Source organism: Prionailurus viverrinus, chromosome B1, assembly GCF_022837055.1.
Source record: "Prionailurus viverrinus isolate Anna chromosome B1, UM_Priviv_1.0, whole genome shotgun sequence".
In the NCBI taxonomy this organism is placed as follows: domain Eukaryota; kingdom Metazoa; phylum Chordata; class Mammalia; order Carnivora; family Felidae; genus Prionailurus; species Prionailurus viverrinus.
Window position 1 is genome coordinate 165,778,235 of NC_062564.1, and position 13,052 is coordinate 165,791,286.

Below are 13,052 nucleotides of genomic sequence, written 5' to 3' on the forward strand. Positions count from 1 at the left end.
CCTGAACAGTGAGATCATGACGCTTAACCGACTGAGCCACCCAGGTGCCCCACAACCCTTCTGTTTCAAGGGGAGCCTATCAACTGCCTGTGTGCACAGATGCTTGGGTCCCTCCTCACCCACCTAGAGAGTGTGTATGATTGCTGGTGATAAGGCCATGGTGTGTGGAGTTTGTCCTTAGGCAAAGAAGGTTCTGTCTCAGTTTCCCATCTGTCATGTAGGCCTACAATTCTCAGGTTTCCCAGCCCACGTGCTTTCTCACAGAGCAGAGATTTTCGCAGCATACAAAACATATGTCTGGCCCTGGGACCCAACATTCCAAATGTATCTTGGGACATATTGAAGGCACTGTGCCATTCATTTGCCATCCAAGTGCTGGGAGAACACAAACCTAAAATCCAGACAGATCTAGGTCTGGGATAAAAAGAGTACAGGTCTGCTGTTAACACCTTGTTCACGTACATAAGGTACACAAGTCATGTGTACATAGCTTAGTTTTCATAAAGTGAATATATCCGTGTAACTAGCCCTCAGATGAAGAAATGGTACATTCCAGAATTTCAGAATCCATTCTCATTCCCTATTCGAGTCATTCATCCAACAGTAATCAATATCCTGATTTCCAACACCGTGGATTGGTATGGGCTTTTCGGAATTTTATGTAAATGGAATCCTATGATATGTACTCTCTTGTGCCTGGCTTCTTCCACTCGATATATTCATTTGGCCCATCCATGTTGTGTGTAGTTGTGTTTCATCAATTCGTATTTCTGTAGAGTCTCCCACTGTATAATTATACTGCTGATTATTTGTTCTACTCTTGATGGACTTTTGGGTTGTTTCCAGTTTGGCTCTTAGGGTCGGTGCTGCTATGAACATTATCCTACATGTCTTACGGTGAAAATATGTATGTGTATCTGTTCTGTGGATGCCTAAGGGTGGAGTTGCAGGACCAACAAGTATGTGTACGTTCAGCTTTTGGAAATAGTGCCAAGCAGCGTTCTAAATGGACATTACCAAGGACACAACCAGCCGCTGTGTATGAACGTTCTAGTCGCTTCACACCCTCAATGGTATTTGGAGTTGTCTTTCTCATTACAACGGCCAAAGGATTTGTATGGGCAAGGATGTCTCGTCTTAACTTTTGTTTGTTGAGCTGCAGTAATCTGAGCCCCCTACTCTTTGTGGTCAGCATAGCAGGATGCCCCGTGCACAGCCGTAAGTAAATAGTATTTGAGAGGCTGGAAGTGATTTGGGGTGATACAAAAGGATAATATTAGAGATGAAATGCAGAGAAGGGGAATTTGATAGAAGCAAGAACTTGTATCTGGAGATATTTTGAAGATCTGGGTGTCTCACCATGTGTGGGATGAATACGTACACACACACACACACACACACACACACACGTATTTCTTTCCAGGGAGTGGGGGTCTTATTAAATGGAAGTCCATGATTTGGTGAGAACTTTGATAGGTTTGTCTAAATAAGTTTGGGTGTAGGCATCAGAGCCAGATGCATTGCTTGACCTGGAGAGAAACTGGAGAAAGGAAGGGGAGGACAGAAGCAGATCAAAGAGCTAGAGGGAGGAGGACATTGCCTGATGGCAGTAAGAGACTTGGGGGAGCAGGAACATTTGTTTTCTTATGTTTGTCCCACCCCATCCCTACAACCCCAGCTATTCCTTAAAGTCAATTGGCCTCATGAAGGCTGTTTGGATTTTAGTGTGTGTGTGTGTGTGTGTGTGTGTGTGAATTTCGCATGGTGCAGGGCAGGGACCATATGGAACATGCCTGGGAAGAAGAAACTGGGAGGCAGAAGAAACTCTAAGCATATAAGCCTGCAGAGAATTTGTCTAAATCTTGGGAAAGACTTTGGTTGTGTACAGTTGTACAACAGCTACACTGAGGATTTAACTTGGTTTTGAAGATAAAAAGAACCTCCCCTAACATCTGGGCTACAGACATGTGACTTCATCACAATCTGGATAACTGGCAGAATCAAGTAGTTCTTCTCTGGTTGATAGCTCCGTTAGCGGAAAAATCCAATATAAATAGTATGGGAAACAGAAGGGAATGTGTAACAGAAGAGTATCAGCCAGTGACACAATGGAAGAAGGAAAGTATGGACCAGGGTGGAGCCGTGTCCCTGAGCCACGCCCAGAGAAGAACTGGATGTTAAACAGAGGACCTCATAACACACACACATGTTCACACATAGCCACTGTAAATACACTGCCCAACACTCAGTGTAAGAAGCATAACATTATTTTTCTGAATCAAATTAAGCCTGATTTGGGGTCTCTCCCTTGCTGTGGTTGGTGAGAAATGTCTTATGTGAGAAGACACTGTGCCTGACTCCCCAAGGCAGTATGGGGACCGTGGAAGCTTATGTACTACATGGAAAATAGAGATGAGGGGTGGGCATAGAGGGAGGGCTGTCCTGAGCCCTACGTGTTCAGTGGTTCCTCTTTCAAGTTGTAGCTGTCCCTGGTCCTCTGCTCCTGTCAGGCATACAGATTCCCCTTGTAGGAGTCCTCCCTGCTCACATGGGCTTGGCCACAGAGAACCTCAGCCCGCTCTCTACGGGGGCCATTTTCATTAGTGCTCAGCTCCCTCCATATCGTGTGGCCACTCCCCCATTCTCAGCACTGCAGAGCTTGGGCCTTGACTATTAGAGAAAAGATATTTTAACGTGTCAAAACAGTAAGGAAGACTTTATTCAAGACTATTGCGATAGGGAAGAGAGACGGAATTCAACTCCAAATACAGCAAAGACAGTTGGGATGTACAGCCAGAGTGAGGGGCTCAGTAGATGGACAGTTACCAAATGGAGATATCAGGGGTAGGGGGATTCTTGCTAAACTGGCTTGACAGGATTCTTACTAAGGGTAGACCATGGATGGGCCCGATGATGAGGCCTAGACAAGAAGAGGGCTCAGAGGAGCTGGACTGAAGTTTGGTCAAGGAGGAACTCTGTTGCCACCTATCACATTAGCCCCAGTGTTGGGAATTCAGCCTCTCAGTCCCAGAACAGCCCATTTCCATACCTCATCTCTAGGCGCCAGCCTCTCCTTCCTCTCCTTTTGTTCCATCTGGCGTAATGGCCCTCATTGATCTAAGCCTCAAATGCTATTTACTTTCATCCCAGGAAGTCTGGGTGTCCTATGGAGCACATGCCTTTAGAATCACAATCCTGTCTCTTTCTCCTGGGATGAGAGTCGGGGAGCAAGGACTTTCCTATAGGAAACCAACCAAAACAAAATCAGAGCATGAATGCCTTACACCAGTCGGTTGCCTTTCCCACCTTGCTCCCTTGCCCATACTGTCCTGCTCTTTCTTTGTGTCTGCCCTGAATTGTGTTTCCTGGGAAGCTTCTTTTTTTTTTTAAACTTTTTTTTTTTTTTAACGTTTATTTATTTTTGAGACAGAGAGAGACAGAGCATGAACAGGGGAGGGTCAGAGAGAGAGGGAGACACAGAATCCGAAACAGGCTCCAGGCTTTGAGCAGTCAGCACAGAGCCTGACGTGGGGCTCGAACTCACATACCGCGAGATCGTGACCTGAGCCGAAGTCGGATGCTCAACCGACTGAGCCACCCAGGCGCCCCATGGGAAGCTTCTTCTAAACACGACAGAACTTAGGATAAAGTTGGGGGATGATATACTTTCCAGGCTTCCTAAGGACTATGTGGTTTGGGCAAGGGGCAGACTTCCCACCTGCCTCTACAAAGTCTTCTTCATCCTGACCATAGTTTTTCTAGGCCTAGTATTCTTCCACTAGTTTAGCGTTTCTCAGTCTCGGTGCTACTGACATGTTGGGCTGGATAATTCTTTTTTTTTTTAAGTTTATTTATGGAGGGGCAGGAAGGGCAGAGAGAGAAGGGGACAGAGAACCCCAAGCAGGGCTCAAGCCCACAAATTATGAGATCATGACCTGAGCCAAAATCAAGAGTCAGACACTTAACTGCCTGAGCCACTCAGGTGCCCCAGGGCTGGATAATTCTTTATTGTAGAAAGATGTGTTGGGGCGCCTGGGTGGCTCAGTCAGTTAAGCGTCCGACTTCACCAGGGTCACGATCTCGTGGTCCGTGAGTTCGAGCCCCGCATCGGGCTCTGGGCTGATGGCTCAGAGTCTGGAGCCTGTTTCCGATTCTGTGTCTCCCTCTTTCCCTGCCCTTCCCCCGTTCATGCTCTCTCTCTGTCTCAAAAATAAATAAACGTTAAAAAAAAAATTAAAAAAAAAAAAAGAAAGATGTGTTGTGTCTTGGTAGGGTATTCAGTGGCATCCTTGCCCTGTACTCACTAAGCCAGCAGCACACCCCAGCCCCAATAGTATGACAACAAAAAAATGTCTCAGGAACTTTGCCAAATGACCCCTGGGGGGCAGAATAGCCCTTGGTTGAGAACCACGGATCTAGTTACAAAAGCTTCTTGACCTGGGATTAAAGAGATCCATAAACTTGAGCAACAACAACAACAACAAATCACATATCTATTTTTATGGATCTTTAACTGAAATTCAGTATATTCTGTAATTCCAAATACAGGTAAAACAAAACAACAATAGAATCCAGTATTTTATATTAGCAGTTTCTGTGACTTTGTTGCATTGTGAAAAACTTATTTTCATATCATGTGACAGTTGTTTCAGCTTTTTGGGGGAGAAAAATCGACATTTATCACTACTTCAAAGACATGAAACTTTTAGAACTGCCACTAGATCTTTTCATTTTACTAAATAAAAAAAAAGACGTATTACTTAAGGCACACGTGTCTTTAAAATATTTTGATAACCTTTTTCAAGATGATTGCTTACCTTATTCTGTATATTTTGTTTTATGTATTTAAGGGCCTTATTCTGAGAAGGGGTATATAAAGGCTTCACCAGATTTCCAAAGTGATCTGTAGCATGAAAAAAATTAAGAACCTCCATGTTGAACAGAACTTCTGAATCTGGAAAGGTCTTTGTTGGACTACACCAATGAACAGCTGCTTATTGTGGTATTAACAGAAACCCCTTGAGGATTTAGTGTGGCCAGTGCTGCAGGCAGATTCTCCAATGGAAGATCCATCCAGGCCCTTTCCGTCCCCAGAGCCATCTCTGTGGCTGGTCACCATTGCCAAGGATGGTCCTCAGTTCTGGTTTGCACGGCCTCTCTCTCACCCACCTTCTGCCCCCATGGTGAGTGTGATGCGGGTGCAATGAGTCTGACCCCACGTGTGGCAGCAGAGAGGGAGGCTGGATGGTAATCAGACCCTCCAACCTGCATGGAGTCCAACCCCAGATGGGTATTCCTGGCTCTCTTCTCCTCTGGAGCTCTCACACCTAGCTAGCTGGAGGGAGAGAAGGGGATGAGTCAAGTCTCGCGGGATTCCAGGGTGGCTCCATTCCACTTCCAAAACAAGAAGGCAGAAAAAAAAAAAAGCCAAATTCAGATAAACATTTTTGACCATCACCCCCGGTAGGGAGGTGCTACTGGCATCTAGTGACTAGGGACCAATGATGTTGGTAAACATCCTATAATACACAGCACATTCCCTCACAAGGGAAGAATTATCCAGCCCCAGGTCAATAGCGCTGAGGTTGAATCAGGTATTATTGGACCATATGACTGTTAAGTTGAGGGGTGCAGAAATTCACCCTGTGATTATAGTTCCAGCTCCTTTTCTTGGTCCTTAGGCTGCCTCCTCTTCCTCCCCACTTCATCCTCATATGAAAAGTGGCTGCTGTAGCCACATACCTCACCTTGGCACTTCATATCATCCAAAGGGAGAAGACATCTTTGTCCCAGCGTTTGTACCAGAGTCCTGATATTCTCTCTTACTGGATCAGAGCCACATACTTCCTTGAACAAATCTCAGCAGGCTCAGGTATGGAATGCTTTGATTGGCTTAGCCTTGGTCACATGTTCTCACAGGAGCCAGGGATGGAACCCATTTACCCACAACCACTTGGAAATAGAAATGGTGAGCTCTAGAGAGGCAGGGAAGGGAGGGTAGTAACAGATGCTGGAATGATAATCAACAAATATGCACTGCTCTACTCTTCCTAATTCCTCTTGCTTTCTGGCCCTTTAGCATGTGATCTGCTATCTTTTCTAGTAACCAGTTGGAGGCGCTCAGCTATGATCCATGCTTCTTTAATGCAGATTAGCTCAAACATAATTAGTAAATTGGGGAATTTTTCTGTATTAAGTGACAGTTGGCTAGGTCCAGTTTTCTCCAGCACCTGAACGTTTTGGAAGTGATCTGGAGTAAGCTTTCTCACAATTAAAGAGAGAGCTTTAGCAGTATATGAGACTCTTAAGTAGAAGCTGAGGGGAACCTGGGTGGCTCAGTCAGTTAAGCATCAGACTCTTAATTTTGGCTCAGGTCATGATCTCACGGTTCACGAGATTGAGCCCCATATGGGGCTCTGCGTTGGGCTGGAGCCTGCTTAAGATTCTCATTTTCTCTCTCTCAAAAGAAGAAGAAGGAGAAGGAGGAAGAGGGGGAAGGGAGGCAAGGGGGAAGAGGAGGGGGAAAGCGGGAGAGGAGAAGTAGAAAGGGGAAGGGGGGGAGGGAGAGTATGCATATAATCAAGAAATGTCACAGACCACTGTACTCCCTTAACTGATTAAACCCCTTTAAACATTTCTGGGCCAGGCAGAAACCTTGGAGTTGGCTTTTGGACAAGACTCCACCTCCTCCCCAGGTGGCCAGCCTCCTGAGTAAAGCTCATATTCCTTTCTAATCAAAAACCTGTCTCTTGAGTATTGCCCTTTCCAGCTGTGGGCCTCTGAACCTGGGTTTCAGTAACATTTCCACACAATGGTGGATTGTTTTTCTTCTGGTTGTATTGTCTAACCTCAGGTAGTTACCAGTTCTTTTTGGTAGAGATCTCACCTTTTCCAGAAAAATTTGACATACACATGATTTTCTATATCTCCCTTTCCCTACTTACGTAGAGAAAAATACATCACGTTAAAGACTGACACCATATTAATAGAAAAAAAGATGCCTGAATAAGTCCATAGAAAAATATAAATTCACATAGATAGATAAATGTTTAATAGAGGAAGTAGAGTATCCTTGCGTCTATACCAAGAATGGAAATTTCGCCACTCCACTGCCAGATGCAGGCAACCTGTAGCTAATTTACTTCATCTGTAACTATCCTATTTTCCTCATGTTTTCCCACTTGCCAATGCTGGGAAAATCCAATTTAGCTTAATCTCGTAACTTCTGCCCAGGACAAAAAAATGAAAACATTCTTCACAAGTCAATAGGGTAGTCATTCAGATTTTCCCTTTCCATCCCTCTGTTTCTGCCAAGGTAGTATCTGGATATAGAAGGGAGAGGGGTGACTTTATCCAGGGGTGATATTCAAAATATTTAACAACTGATTTGGCACAGGCACAGACCAATCAGAAGCTGACTGGCAGTAATCAGTCCAGCCCTTCCGATGCAGACTGTGACCATCAGCCCCCGCAAGGTGACCTTGAAGTGGTGACGTGACTGGGAGGGCTGCTTGGATTGGAACAGGGTCCCCTGGCACCTCTGGTCTCAACAATATTTCTTATCAACCTACTTGGCTGGCTCACCCTGCTGGCATTTGCAGACCAAGTTGGTGGCTGTGTGGGTTGGTCTCTCCTGACTTGATCAGGGCACAGAAGCCCTTCCTGGCTGACTCGACCTCACCCCAGCGCTTGCTGGCACTGTAGGCTCCACCATAGCTTCCACTTGCCCTTGGGCTGGGCTGGGCTGCTGGTGCAGCTGGTCATCCAGCTTCTCATATGGCGGGCGCCATGACAGCATTTCCGGTGCTTGATTCAGCTTCTTCCTGCTCCCAACTTGAGCACATATGGAAACTTCTGAGTCCCAGCCGTATCACAAGGGGACTGAGCATAGCTCAGAAAATGTTCTTCACTTCTTCAGTGTTCTTCTATCTCCGTTCTTCTCAAACTTTAATGTACATACAATCGCCTGCAGACTTTGTTAAAATGCAGATTCTGATTCAGTAGGTCCTAAGTGGGACCTTACATTCTGCATTTTTAAAGCTCCCAGCTGATGTCAAAGGTGCAGGTCCTTGGAGATGTCCTTCCTCCCAGGTGACTTTTGCATCCCCATACCCAGCAGGCTAACAGGATTCAGAGAGAAGGAAATGGACTTGTGGGTAAGTACAGGTATTTTGAAAATATCCCCATTACATGTGGCAACAGACAACTTCATAGTTGATGCTGTGGGTTAATCTTCCAAAAGGCAGCTACAATCCTTTGTTCTTCTTTTCATGCAAAGTTGAAATACTCAGCTTTCAAGGCTCACTTGCAGCAAGCGTGCGCGTACCCAGCAAATTCCACATAATGAAATGCAGCCAGAAGCACCTGAGGGGAGCTTCCCTTCCCAAATAAAAAGCTGAGACTCACCAGAAAGAGAACTCTTTTGCCTCTTGCCTGTTGGAGCATGGCTTTGAGACCTGAGGGAAACAGACACGAAGAGGAGGGCCCATAGATAGGGTTGCTAGATAAAATATAGGCTATCCGGTTAAGTTTAAATTTCCGATAAACAACAAATAAGTTTTTAGAGTTAAGTGCTGTGGTCACCGCTCCTGTGGTGGTCAGCCCCAGAAGTGGGTGGAGACCCATCCCAAATTTGGTTCAGAGGTTGAGACTTGACACCAAATACATAGCAAGAAGGTACGAGAGGTTTATGACTCACAAAATGAGGGTTTCTGCAGACATCTGCTGGGCACATCCCCAGGGGATCCAGATGGGGCGACTGCCTTGGAGTTTCGTGGTGATGAGGGGGTAGGGCTGAGATGAGGGGGCTGCGGGTGCGGAGTTTGAACTCCCAGCTGGTACCAGGGAGGAGGCAGACAACCTTTCTTATCAGCTTGCTCAGGTGTGGGGCAGAAAGGACCTTGAAAGCTGTTGGCAAGCATCAAACTTGGAGTTAGATTGTTGCAGTGAGTATTTCCAAGTATTGCATGCGACGTACTTCTACTAAATGCGTTTGTCAGAAATTCAAATTTAACTGCTTGTCTTGTATTTTTGTTGTTGCTGTTAAATCTGGCGGGCCTCTCTGAGGAGCAGAAAGAATGGCCTGGGTCCCTCCTAGGATTGTGGGGCTACTACTGCTCCAACTCGGAACGGCCCACTTCCAGATGCTTGTTATATGACACGAATGAGCCCCCATTTATTTAAGCCACTATTAGCTGTTCAATGACTTGAAGCCGAGCCCAGTCCTAAATGATGCTGACTCTTCTGTTGGCAGCTATTGAACTATGTACTTCTTCTTAGGTACGGATTATGTAACTTATTGCAAAGATTGTTGAAACCTGTCTAAGGAATTGAAAACAACCATAGAATATGAAGATGTTATATTTCAGCACTCAAAAAAAAAAACAACAAAACAACTGTGAAATTGGGATGTGACTTCTAATAGGTGGGGCCTTAGATTTAGATCTAGGTGGTGCTCAGCCCTGGCTGCATATTAAAGTCATCTGGGGAGCTTTTAACAAACGCTGCTGCCTCTATCCACCCTCAGAAGTTTTATTTAATTGGTCTGGGGCTGCGCCCAGGCATGATAATTTTAAAAAGCTCCCTCAGTGAATGTAATGTGCAACCAGGGCCAAAAATCATTGCACCGGATAAAATACTTCATGTATGTGTAGACATGTTCAGTCTGCATCAAGGCTTCTTATGAAGTTTTTTAAAAGTTGGAACAAAGAAAGCTGTCCCCTCAATGCCTGATGACTAAGCTGTCCCCTTGCTAACTTGACAAATGCTTTAGCTAACCTGCCCGCCAGCCATCAGAATAGCTATGCTATTCATAGCTAAGGAGAGTGGAGGAAACACAGGGCCTTTTTACAAGGAGCCAGAAACCCAAGGCAGGGAGCTTGGTAGCATCTCCTCACTAGATTTCAACCCTAGCGGGTCGCTGGAGAAGAATTTAAAGGTGCCAGAAACGGGTGGGATGCTCCTCTGTACATCTCACTGAAGGGGGCCACCCTACATGCTGAATTCCATGAAACCCCAGGAAAGAGCCAGAGGTTCGAATGTTTTAAAAAGGAGTTTGCTGTTTGTTGTGGAGCCTGCTCCTTAAATGGCAGAGATGAAAGTCAGCTGAGCTTACCTCTGACTTTGAAGCAAGCCTCTCTTTCTTGTCTGCTTGGTAACAAAATTGAACGTGTTTCTGCGTGGCTACAGATATTAGATCTCATCCTTGATGTCTCATTCACCATTCTGGAGTTATGGCCTTTCAGAGACATTGGACTCTAGTTAATCTCATTCTGCTGGACTGTAAATCGTCCCGATGTTATGAAAATAGATCATGTGCTCATATTGTGGGTACCGGCTTCAGCCAGCCCCAGCTACTCTGCGCACTGTGCGGGCAAAACAAGCATAACACTTGATCCTGTTTGACCAGTTCCTCCAAGCTTTTTATTTTTCCTTTTGCTTCGGGCTAATCTTCAATCAGCAGGCACCTCCCCGTAAGGGGACCTGCGCTGTGTGACTTAAATTGCATTGAATTCCTTAAGTCTGATTCTAAACCAGTTTGGTTCTCACAGTAAGACAACATCATGGTGCCGTTGATGTTGACTGTCCTTTCTGCCTGTGTAAACTTAATCCGGCAGCTTCCCTTTGCTGAGTCTGTCTCAGCTTTCTGGAAAGATTGAATCGCCGCATTACAAAGTCTCCACACTATGATCCTGAAAGCAGTCTCTCCAAACTGGTGGACAGACTTGCCCTTTTTTTCTGTGCATGCAAGACTACTCAGAAGGAATTAAGTTCAAGTAGGGTGACGGGGGTAAATAAAACCCAATTCTACCAATAGGAATTTTTCTGTCTCCTCTAAGGCTTGCCCATTATAACCCAGCTTTATAGTTTCATGAGTTAAGGAGAAGAGTAATCTCTTTTATTCCAATGTCTTTTATTTAAAACTCTTGCAGTGATACGATGAGATAGATGTTAGTGGTAAAAACAAAGGCGAAAGTTAATTGATAGAGGGAGAGACTTTCTGAGTCAGAGGGCTATTTTGCCCATTCCTGGTCTAGGAAACAATCTGTTTTATTGAGCTTAGACTGTGGATGTCTTTGAGTGTACTATCCGGACGTTTGTTAAGTACACTTAACTCTAGGAGGAGCCGCATGTCATTGCCCCGAATCTATTCTAGGGGAGATCCAGAGGCTTTCTCCATTGGGACGAATTTGCTTTCTATGGTCCGTGAGTCCCTGGAGAAGGCATTTGCAAAGCAGCCCACGAGCTTTTGGGCCAGGATGAGTTGATGGCTGTTTAGTGGCAGCCAGGAATTACGGACTGGATCACGGAAGGCAGAAAATGGAAGGGGATTCTGGGAACAGGGTATTCAGAGCATGGCTCCTTTATCTACACTACCAACTCTATCTGCTTCCTCGCCCCCTCCCCCAAGTAGTTCCTGGGGCTTATTTAGGACTGAGTGGGAGGGAGGTCCACATGGTCTTATGAGTGTCCCAGTACAGGAAACTGGTGTCAGGACTCGTCTTCTGAGGGCCAGAAAAGCTCTTGAGGCTGGTAGAGCTTGGCCTGCAAAAATTCTACTCTCTTCTCAGCCACAGGGGAGGTTCTACATAAAAAGAAACTAGGGGCGCTTGGGTGGCGCAGTCGGTTAAGCGTCCGACTTCAGCCAGGTCACGATCTCGCGGTCCGTGAGTTCGAGCCCCGCGTCAGGCTCTGGGCTGATGGCTCAGAGCCTAGAGCCTGTTTCCGATTCTGTGTCTCCCTCTCTCTCTGCCCCTCCCCCGTTCATGCTCTGTCTCTCTCTGTCCCAAAAATAAATAAACGTTGAAAAAAAAAATTAAAAAAAAAACGTTAAAAAAATTGTTTAAAAAAAGAAACTAGAATGCCTTCCAACTCAAAGATTTTCTCCTGTACCGATGGCATTTATAGAGATTCAGTTTTCCCTCCAGAAGAAGGGTTTGTCATGATTTGTAACTGAAGGGGTGAAAGGGTGGCTCGGGCAGTCAGCTCCCTCAAAAGGCTTTTTTGGTGTTTTTTTGTTTTTTTGGTTTTTTTGCAACCAATCAAAGCTTTCAGTTGGGAAAAATATGTTGCTCATTGTTATAAATGAAATTTAATCCTCTTTGTAACCTATGCTTAACCTCTTAGAGGCTTCCTACATACGGCAGCCAGGAGGCTGAAATGTTTAAGCACAGACACAGCTTGCTGTGAAAAATGCGTTCTAACTGCTTCTATACATGATGTACTCCACCAAGCCCTCCTTAGGATCTCTTACAGTCAGTGGATTGAGTACTTTGAGGTGTTGGTAACCATGTGATTTAAGGAATTGCGTATTGTTTCTTTGTTTATACAATGGCAGGGAAGGGGGGGGGGCAGGGGATACTGTAAAAAGAGGCCTTTGGTATCCTAGACAATTCATTTCCATAGAAACAACTGAGAGAGTTGTCCTCAAACATGAGTTCAAATCCAAACAGGGCAAATTGATAAAGTCATAGTGATGTGGTCAATGCATGTAAAAATATTTTTGTAAGTAAACTCTATCCCAAACCTGGGGCTCAAACTCATGGTGCAGGGATCAAGAGTTACTTGCTCTTTGGACTGAGCCAGCCAGACACCCCCATGAAGCGAAGATTTAGTCCTACAGGGGCCAGAAGGAAATTTGCTCAGGGTTTGTAAATGCAACTCGTAGTGTAACGCAATGGTACCAAATATTTTTATAATGCTTTCTCCCTCTTCCTCTGTTTCTTTAATTTGCTGAGTTTGCAAATGTGAACTTACTATAATGCAATGCTACTAAGTATTTTTAAAATGCTTTCTCCTTCTAAATTGCTGACCTGAGCAATTTCATTATACTGACTGCTTTGTACTCCTATCTTGTTCAATACAGTTATTGAAAGATAAGACAGTTTCTCCTACCTTTGGTTCAGGTGTCAAATCAATTATACAGGAAATGGTTCTATGGAGAGCCTTCTTCTAAAAAACAGACTTCAGTTTCAAGGAAAACGACAAAACAAAGTTAACCTAAGTGCAGATTTTTCTTTTAACCTCAAAACTTGAAAAAAAAAGTCTCAAAT

General features: G+C 44.9%; 1 protein-coding gene across 4 annotated transcripts in view; it reads right to left on the reverse strand.

The window, feature by feature from the left end:
- Positions 1–13,052, reverse strand: part of NIPAL1 (NIPA like domain containing 1) — a 56,900-nt gene that overhangs the window by 13,445 nt on the left and 30,403 nt on the right. The window contains exons 7-9 of one of the 4 annotated variants that reach the window (XR_007151612.1): positions 12,895–12,963; positions 10,115–10,237; positions 7,609–9,321 (exon numbers count right to left, since the gene is read on the reverse strand). The gene's annotated coding sequence lies outside the window, so the exon portion shown is untranslated. Of the gene's footprint in view, positions 1–7,608; positions 9,322–10,114; positions 10,238–12,894; positions 12,964–13,052 lie in introns of those variants that run through there. The other 3 variants (XR_007151615.1, XR_007151614.1, XR_007151613.1) reach the window with 3 other exon arrangements.